Here is a 7,562-nt window from a genome sequence, read left to right as displayed (position 1 = left end):
GCAGCACTGGACTTTTTCCCAGAGCACTCCAAATCATCCACTATCACTGAACCCTTCTTGTACGTCTGAATCATTTCAGTATCCTCGGCAGGATGAAGCTGGTGCCGAAAAGGTGGTGATTCGGCCAACGTTGTCCGAGAGTTCTTTCCACAGTTGGTCACTTTATGTTCTTCAATAGCCTTTGCTGTAGCTGTGTCCGCAGCTGCGGATACTTACACTTCCTAAGCCCGGTGGTCTCTAGCAGGCGTTTCGTCAGAAGCATCTATGACCTCACTTACATCCACGAGGTGGTCAACAATGGTGTCATCCTCCACTGGTCGACTTTCACGAAGCTTGTCAGAATACGTGCTAATGCATGCCTCTGAGTCATGACCCTAACGGGGGCATTTAGCGCATCGTGGTGTTTTACACTATCGTCTTATGCGCCCTACCTTGTTCCATCGTAGACACAAGCGGGGTCGTCCGGGAATAAATTTAGGCATTGCTGCCCGAAGATCGCAATGGGGTGAGGAAGGGAACTGGTAGAAACGCCTTCTCTGAGCGTCAACTCTACATCGCGATTCGTCATCTGTCAATTATCGGTGCCTTCACAACGCCACATTACTTTTGGTATGGACTGCACCATGCCATCGGGTTCCAATGCCTCAACAGTACGTTTCTGTTCTAGGTGAGAGGGCAGCCAAAGAAGCCTATGTTTTACAGCGAACGCATATGTTTTACAGCGAAATGTGTATATGACTAACCTGCCGTAGTTTTTTCGGCGTCCGGCAACAGAAGAAATCATCACGTGGGCCGATTGTGGTGATAACGCAGAAAAAGTCCATGTTCAATGGCACATACCACTGTGGGCTCGGGAAACTATTACGCGTCCTTGAATCATGTGGGCCGATCCCGGTGACAGCGCTGCAAGGGTGAAAGCTCAATGACAGATAACCCTGTGGGCTCGAGAACCTGTAATGCGCCCTTGAACTATTCTTGTCGCACGTGAGACCCAAAGAGGTCCCAGGGACACGGATAAGAACAGATGTTTTTGAACAAATGTTTCATAAAATTTTTTCAGAAAGACCTAAAAGTTCTCGGCGCCAACCGCGCCAACGCGCTAGTGCCACTGCTCGCGCGTTCGTTGTCGTCGTCTTCTTCCACAGCTGGCTCCTTTGCCACTCACAATTCCAGCGTAGAATTCTCTTCCGTGGCCGTAATCCATTGATTGATTGAAAACTTTATTATTCCACCAAACTGGGGTGCCCACCTCTTAAACTACACGCAGGTAGAGGGAGAAGACGAAGCAGGGCCCATGTCTACGGGGGCATGAGCCCTTGATTAAGGGGATGGGAACCATTCAACAATTGCGTTACCGATGGGGCGGACACGTATTGGCCTCGAGCTCCACCACTGGAAAAGCTGGCGCCACCATCGGCGTGACGTCCTATGAGGGATCACGTGGACATAGCGGCCGCGTCGGCTGCTTCGGGAGCGCCGAAGCGAGCTGCACACGAAAGTTTAAATTCCTTCGTACACTGCGGTCCTCATTCAGCGGCGAGATTTTCTCGCTTCGAGTGTCTCCTTTACAACGCTTGAGAGCATTACAATAGGTAGTGGCTGACTTTGAAGGCGCGCAACATGGTAGGCTACTGCTCGGTGCCGCAGTGCCGGACGTACGCAACGGAGTCCGGTGTCAGCCTTATTGACACGCAGCCGCAGGACAAGAAGCTGCGTGAAGCTTGGCTCGCGAAACATAAAACCGTCCAACAGTCATCGGCTACAACTCGGGTATGCAGCAAGCACAGACGCGAGGAAGATTTCTGCTACGGCGCCGGGTCTGCGATGTTCGGAATACGCGCACTGAAACGTTCGCCTGGGTGCGCTGCCAGGCTAATGTCATGACGGTTTGGTTTATGAACTTGTCGACGCTATAGATACTGGCAAGTTCACTCGAGTGGAAAGGGAGCGGTAAGAAGCACATTAAAAAAGAAAGCATGACATATGCTCATGTTGTGTTATGAATTAATGCACTGGATTACAAAAAAGAAGCAGCGGGAAATCGCACGCTGAGAAAACCAATAAACATACAGTGCGACGCAACTCGAGAAATAATATTGAAAAATCCAAGATTTTAGAATTAAAAAAAAAGACAGAATTGTCGCGACGGCACATCACAGTCCCCGTAGGCGTCGAAGTCTCTGTAATGAAATTATTTTTGAACAGCTCTGATAGCGCCCACGCAACAATGGTTGCATGTATACTGTCAAATGCTCATATTCTGTGGCCTAAAGCTCATGGCATGGTGCGAAAACGCGCACGCGGCGAAAGCGAAACAGTGCGCGGACAAGCATGCAGACGCGCAGTCAGTCGCTGCGAATCTGTGCGATCGCTGCATAGAGGCTTCATTCTATTACGCTCCATTTAGTTATACAAACACTATAAGAACATATTTCACATAGTTTGCGCTCAACGTTTGCCTACCTTTCACGCAAGAAGCCGGTTCGGGAGACTCCATCGCGGCAACCGCGCAGTGGCGTTTACTGTACGTATTCGGTAAAGAGATAGCGTCTGTAAACGATTGTGCGCTTTCCGTTTGCCCAAGATTATTATTTAGACAGTAAAAAACTTCTCTCGTTTCGAAAGTGCTTACAGAAATGTCCGGTAGAGCTCCCGCGTGCGGTTTTCAGTGAGCGCTGACAGCAAAACCTATGAGGAGCGCGCCGCGTGATCCCTCATATTACACCAGCAAGGCGCTTCCGATAGATGGCGACTCCGTAACTCCTCGGCGCCAATAGTTCGTACACTCGAAGAACAACATGCTTAGAGGAGCACCGAAGGTAACAGCAACGCAACAGCAACGCAATAGCAACGCAACAGCAAGAAGCAACAGCAACGCCAGACTTGCAACGCAAAAATGTCATTTCCAGCGAAAGCTGATGACAGTCAAAGCTCACAAACGAAAAGAAAAGTGCTTTCCCTGCCATTTCACCTTCACAGAGTGGGATGGTTGTCATTTTTATGTTTTGGCTTCCTGGATCCATGACAAGTCACTTCAGGCCTTTTACTAAAAGCTTACCATTATCAACGAACTTCTGCTTGGAAAGGCTGCTGGCACAGATGATGAACCACGAATCGCTCATCTGATACTGGTCTGCTCCAGGAATGTCATTGGCATCGAGCACCGAGAGCAGGGCATCACAAAAATCCGAAGCGCGGCATGGACGACCAGCGAGGCCTGCATCCAGGAACATGGACTTAAGAAATATGTTTCCCGATGGGAAGCGAGAAAGGACGACCCTGTAATTACCGGTAGTATGAAGCCATATGAAGCCATATGAAGCGGCAAACAAACATAATATATAGGAACATACCCAGATAGATAGATAGCCTCCGGGAAGTGCATGCAGTACCCAAAGAATGCTAAGGCATTAAAGAGTGAGGTAAATATAGCCAGCAAGAACTCTTCGCCTTTGGATTGTGTTCGTAGGGGTGGCTGGGTTATTTATCAAAAGAAAATAAACCTCAGTTATGCATTTCTGTAAGTTCCTTCATTCAAAATAGGAACAAAGTCAGTGGGACTGCAAACCTGCCAGACACGTTTCTATCCGCGGGCACCCAACATCCGGTCGGTCAGCTGGTTGGGTTGCAACCTTCCTGCACTCCCAATTTGAGAGCCAGATCCGGCTTGAGACAGCGCACATGGAACCCGACCACCGAGTTGGTCGGGCTAGCATGCTGTCGCCCCACCGGCTAGTGAATCAGAACCCTGGTGAGAATCTTGAGGATGCGCTCGGTACGCTCACTCCAGATGCTGACAACTCCCATCAGGGTTCAAAGCCACTGCCTCCCAGAGTGTGGTCAAGTGCCTCGAGTCACGGCGCCACAGCCCTGGTTATGCGATTATGGTGTAATAGTGCTTATATGTTTGATCTAACTGGCTTTCGCAAACGCCGAGGAGCTGGTCAGAACATTGATTGAGGCCGACCTCTCAGTTTTCTCTCATCACAAATATATCTTTGTCTCAATGCATTTATGTATGTATGTTCCCGGCTGACCTCTTTTCCGACAACTTGGGTCACTAGGTACAACGTGTAGAGCATAGTGCTGCTGTATTCCGGGAACCGGCTTCAAAAACGGTTCTTCGAGCAACTTGGATCACAGCATATGTACCACTGGGTATGTGCCGCTGCTCAATGACGCTCTTTCACGTCCAGTTGAGTCAGCAGGCATGTGCGACTGGTATTGTGCCGCTCTTCAAAGAACCTCTGATGCAAACTTTGGTCACTGGCTATGTGTCACTGTACATGTGCCACCCTTTCATAACGAACAATATATAAAACATATAAACAGCAATTACGCACTAACCAGCAGATCAATTGCTAACGGCAATAAAGTTGCCAATGATTTGTAAATGATGGATGCAAAGGGAATTTTTTAAAGAAGACTGCAGATGCGGCGCAATGTGGTAATTGATGTTAGGGAATCTTATGCGACATGACAAGGCAATAAAAAACGCGCACGACGAACCCGTCTCCACCCTTGCCTGTAATACTCAGCTAAGAGCAAAATTAAAAGGACACAAAAAATCACCGCCCATTCCAGTCCATGAAGACGGTCGAGCAGCGAAGCTTTGTTGGTTACACTGAGTGTTACACCTCGCAAGTCAAACTTCGCAAGCAGTATATACTGTAAATATTTTGTTTCACCATTCATTGACAGTGAATGGTGGCGCTGGCTAACACTCCCAGGGTTCTACTAGGACGCTTAAATACCCAAGAAAGTGGATGGGGAAACGGTGCTGCGGTAGTTGAATTGGTAGAGCATCGCACGCGAAATACGAAGGTTGTGGGTTCTGTTCTCACCTGCGGCAAGTTGCTTTTTCATCTACTTTAATTTCCATTATATTTATTGTTTCTTTATTTCATTTATTAAGCACAAGTAATTTCCCCTATGTTGTCTTTGGTGTCAGTGTTTGTTGGTTTCTAGTTGAGGTAAGAGACGACAAACCAACGTCTGCAACGAAGCTCATGGTAGTTCCCCTCAAGTTAGCTCAACCTGCTCGAGGGAAGTCACCAATCTGGCTCGATTGCCGAAAATTCACCGTATGACAACCGTGTAAGATTCGCGTATAAGAGAGCATTCTCACAGGGGGAACGGGGTCACTCGAACGCCTTTCCTCCTGTTGAGTTCTTCCTTTTCTATCCCGCTGAGTCACGTGGCCCTTTTTAGCGAAGTCCGACGACGGTACAGGGTCCGCATAAGCAGCTTCGCTGTAAAAAATAAGAAAGAAAAAGGAAAAAAGAAATACTGAGTGGGTTTTGAAGCATCAACTTTTTTTAAGGAACCACACTTTCGCTGATTGAGGGGAATAGGTTTATTACAAGAAAAAAGGTGTACAATTTATCTGTCTATTCCGCGCCGGTGACGGAGTAGCCGTGCGTCAGAAGGACGTCATGGATTGCAAAGTATGTTTTTGTATTTCGGTCGTTATGGTTAAATAAAAGTTCTTCAGCTTCCTAAGTTCCGTTCTTAGCTCTTTCAGAATACAATGTAGCTGATTTTTCATGGATAAAAGTCTAACTAGGCTTGAGAAGACGGCATCAAAATCTACGACGTGTTGGTGAGCTGTTGAGGTAACTTGAAGAGGTTGCAGTCCCTCCACATTTTCTGATACGTTGTTCTGCGACGTCATCCATTTTTAGAGACTGAAGAATTACCACTTTCCCTCTGCTGCGGATCCGTAGTCTGGCCGGGCCGGCGCTTCTGCCACCGAGATTGACGTTACGTGCTACTCCAAGAAGATGATGTAGACACTTGTATTTAGTTGGGCATACTCATAAGAGGACATTGCGTGATGTGATGACGACGACGTGCCTTGCCTGATGTTAGCTGGCTTCCATCTTTGCCAGTACTTAGTACCTTTGTAATTAAAACCTGTAAATGAATTCCCTACCGTGATTCCACGTAACAATAATATTCGCAAAGGATCTGTTGTTCGATCCCCTTCTCCCATGTTTTAACTTTTGAATTTGCAAAAGATAGCGCCTGAATTACGGCAGGAAATACCTTGCCAATTCTTGTCATATATGCAGAGGAAGTGTCTAAATTCTACTAATACGTTTTGAGAGCAAATAATAATTCATCATCTTCATCATCATCAGCCTGGTTACGCCCACTGCAGGGCAAAGGCCTCTCCCATACTTCTCCAACGACCCCGGTCATGTACTAATTGTGGCCATGTTATCCCAGCAAACTTCTTAATCTCATCCGCCCGCCTAACTTTCTGCCGCCCCATGCTACGCTTCCCTTCGAATCCAGTCCGTAACCCTAATGACCATCGGTCATCTTCCCTCCTCGTTATATGTCTTGATTTCAACTAAAATTGAGTGAGGGAAAAACTGGCGTTTGTTCCCTCACCCAATCTGCTCTTTTCTTATCCCTTAACGTTACACGTATCATTCTTCTTTCCATAGATCGTTGCGTCATCCTCACTTTAAGTAGAACCCTTTCCGTTAGCCTCCAGGTTTCTGCCCCGTACGTGAGTACTGGTAAGACACAGCTGTTTTATACTTTTCTCTAGAGGGATAATGGCAACCTGCTGTTCATAATCTGAGGATGCCTGCCAAACGAACCCCAGCCGATTCTTATTCTGATTGTTGTGTTCATATGGGAGGTTGTGGCCAAGTACTGCACTAGGGTGGCCAATCCTGCTCTGGTGAGGGAGTGCGTTACCGGCTTTGGTCACCGGGATCAGGCCAAACGCCAGGCCTCTTTGTGCAATTTTATCAGCACTCGGATTTTTTTTTTAAATCCGGTGGAAAGTTGCGCGGCACCGGGATTCGAACCACGGTCCTCTTGCACGCGAGGCGGATGTTCTAGCTCTGCGCCACTGCTGCACTAATAATTAGGTCCCTAAAACACAAGGAAGCTCATGGTGACAATTCGCATGAAAAAGACCACACATGTTCATTTTTATATTACTTTATTTGATGATTCAAAAACCAATCATTGTTGTGGAGGTAAGCACCTCTTCGGTCACCTTGACGATATGTGGAAGGTGAAACAAAAGTCAAGTGTACAAACTTACGTCAAGTATCGATAACACACAAACTATAGTCCAAACAGGCCGACCTCGACGCTGTAAGTCTAAAAGCAGACCAGTTCAAGTTGGCACTGGCAAACAAATATGCAGCTTTACAACAGAGAGATGAAGATGACATAGAGGCAATGAATGAGACCGTAACTAGTCTGGCTTGAGAAGCAGCAATTGTAGTGGGAGGAAAGGCGCCAAGGCGACAAGTAAGTAAGCTCTCCGAAGTAACAAAGGACCTAATAAAGAAACGACAAAAAATGAGAGTGTCCAATTCTAGAGATCAGATAGAATTCGTAGAACTGTCAAAACTGATCAACAATGAGAAAATAAGGGATATACGAAACTATAACGGGAGAAAGGCTGAGGGAACAGTAAAAGATGGACGAAGCATGAAATCAGTGAGAAGGAAACTTGGCGTAGGAGAAACCGAGATGTATGCACTGAAATATAACGAAGGCAATATCATCAGTAATGTTGAACGTATAGT

The sequence above is a fragment of the Dermacentor albipictus genome, chromosome 8, assembly GCF_038994185.2.
Source record: "Dermacentor albipictus isolate Rhodes 1998 colony chromosome 8, USDA_Dalb.pri_finalv2, whole genome shotgun sequence".
Classification (NCBI taxonomy): Eukaryota; Metazoa; Arthropoda; class Arachnida; order Ixodida; family Ixodidae; genus Dermacentor; species Dermacentor albipictus.
The sequence above is the reverse complement of the archived record's forward strand: the minus strand, read 5'-3'. Positions refer to the sequence as shown.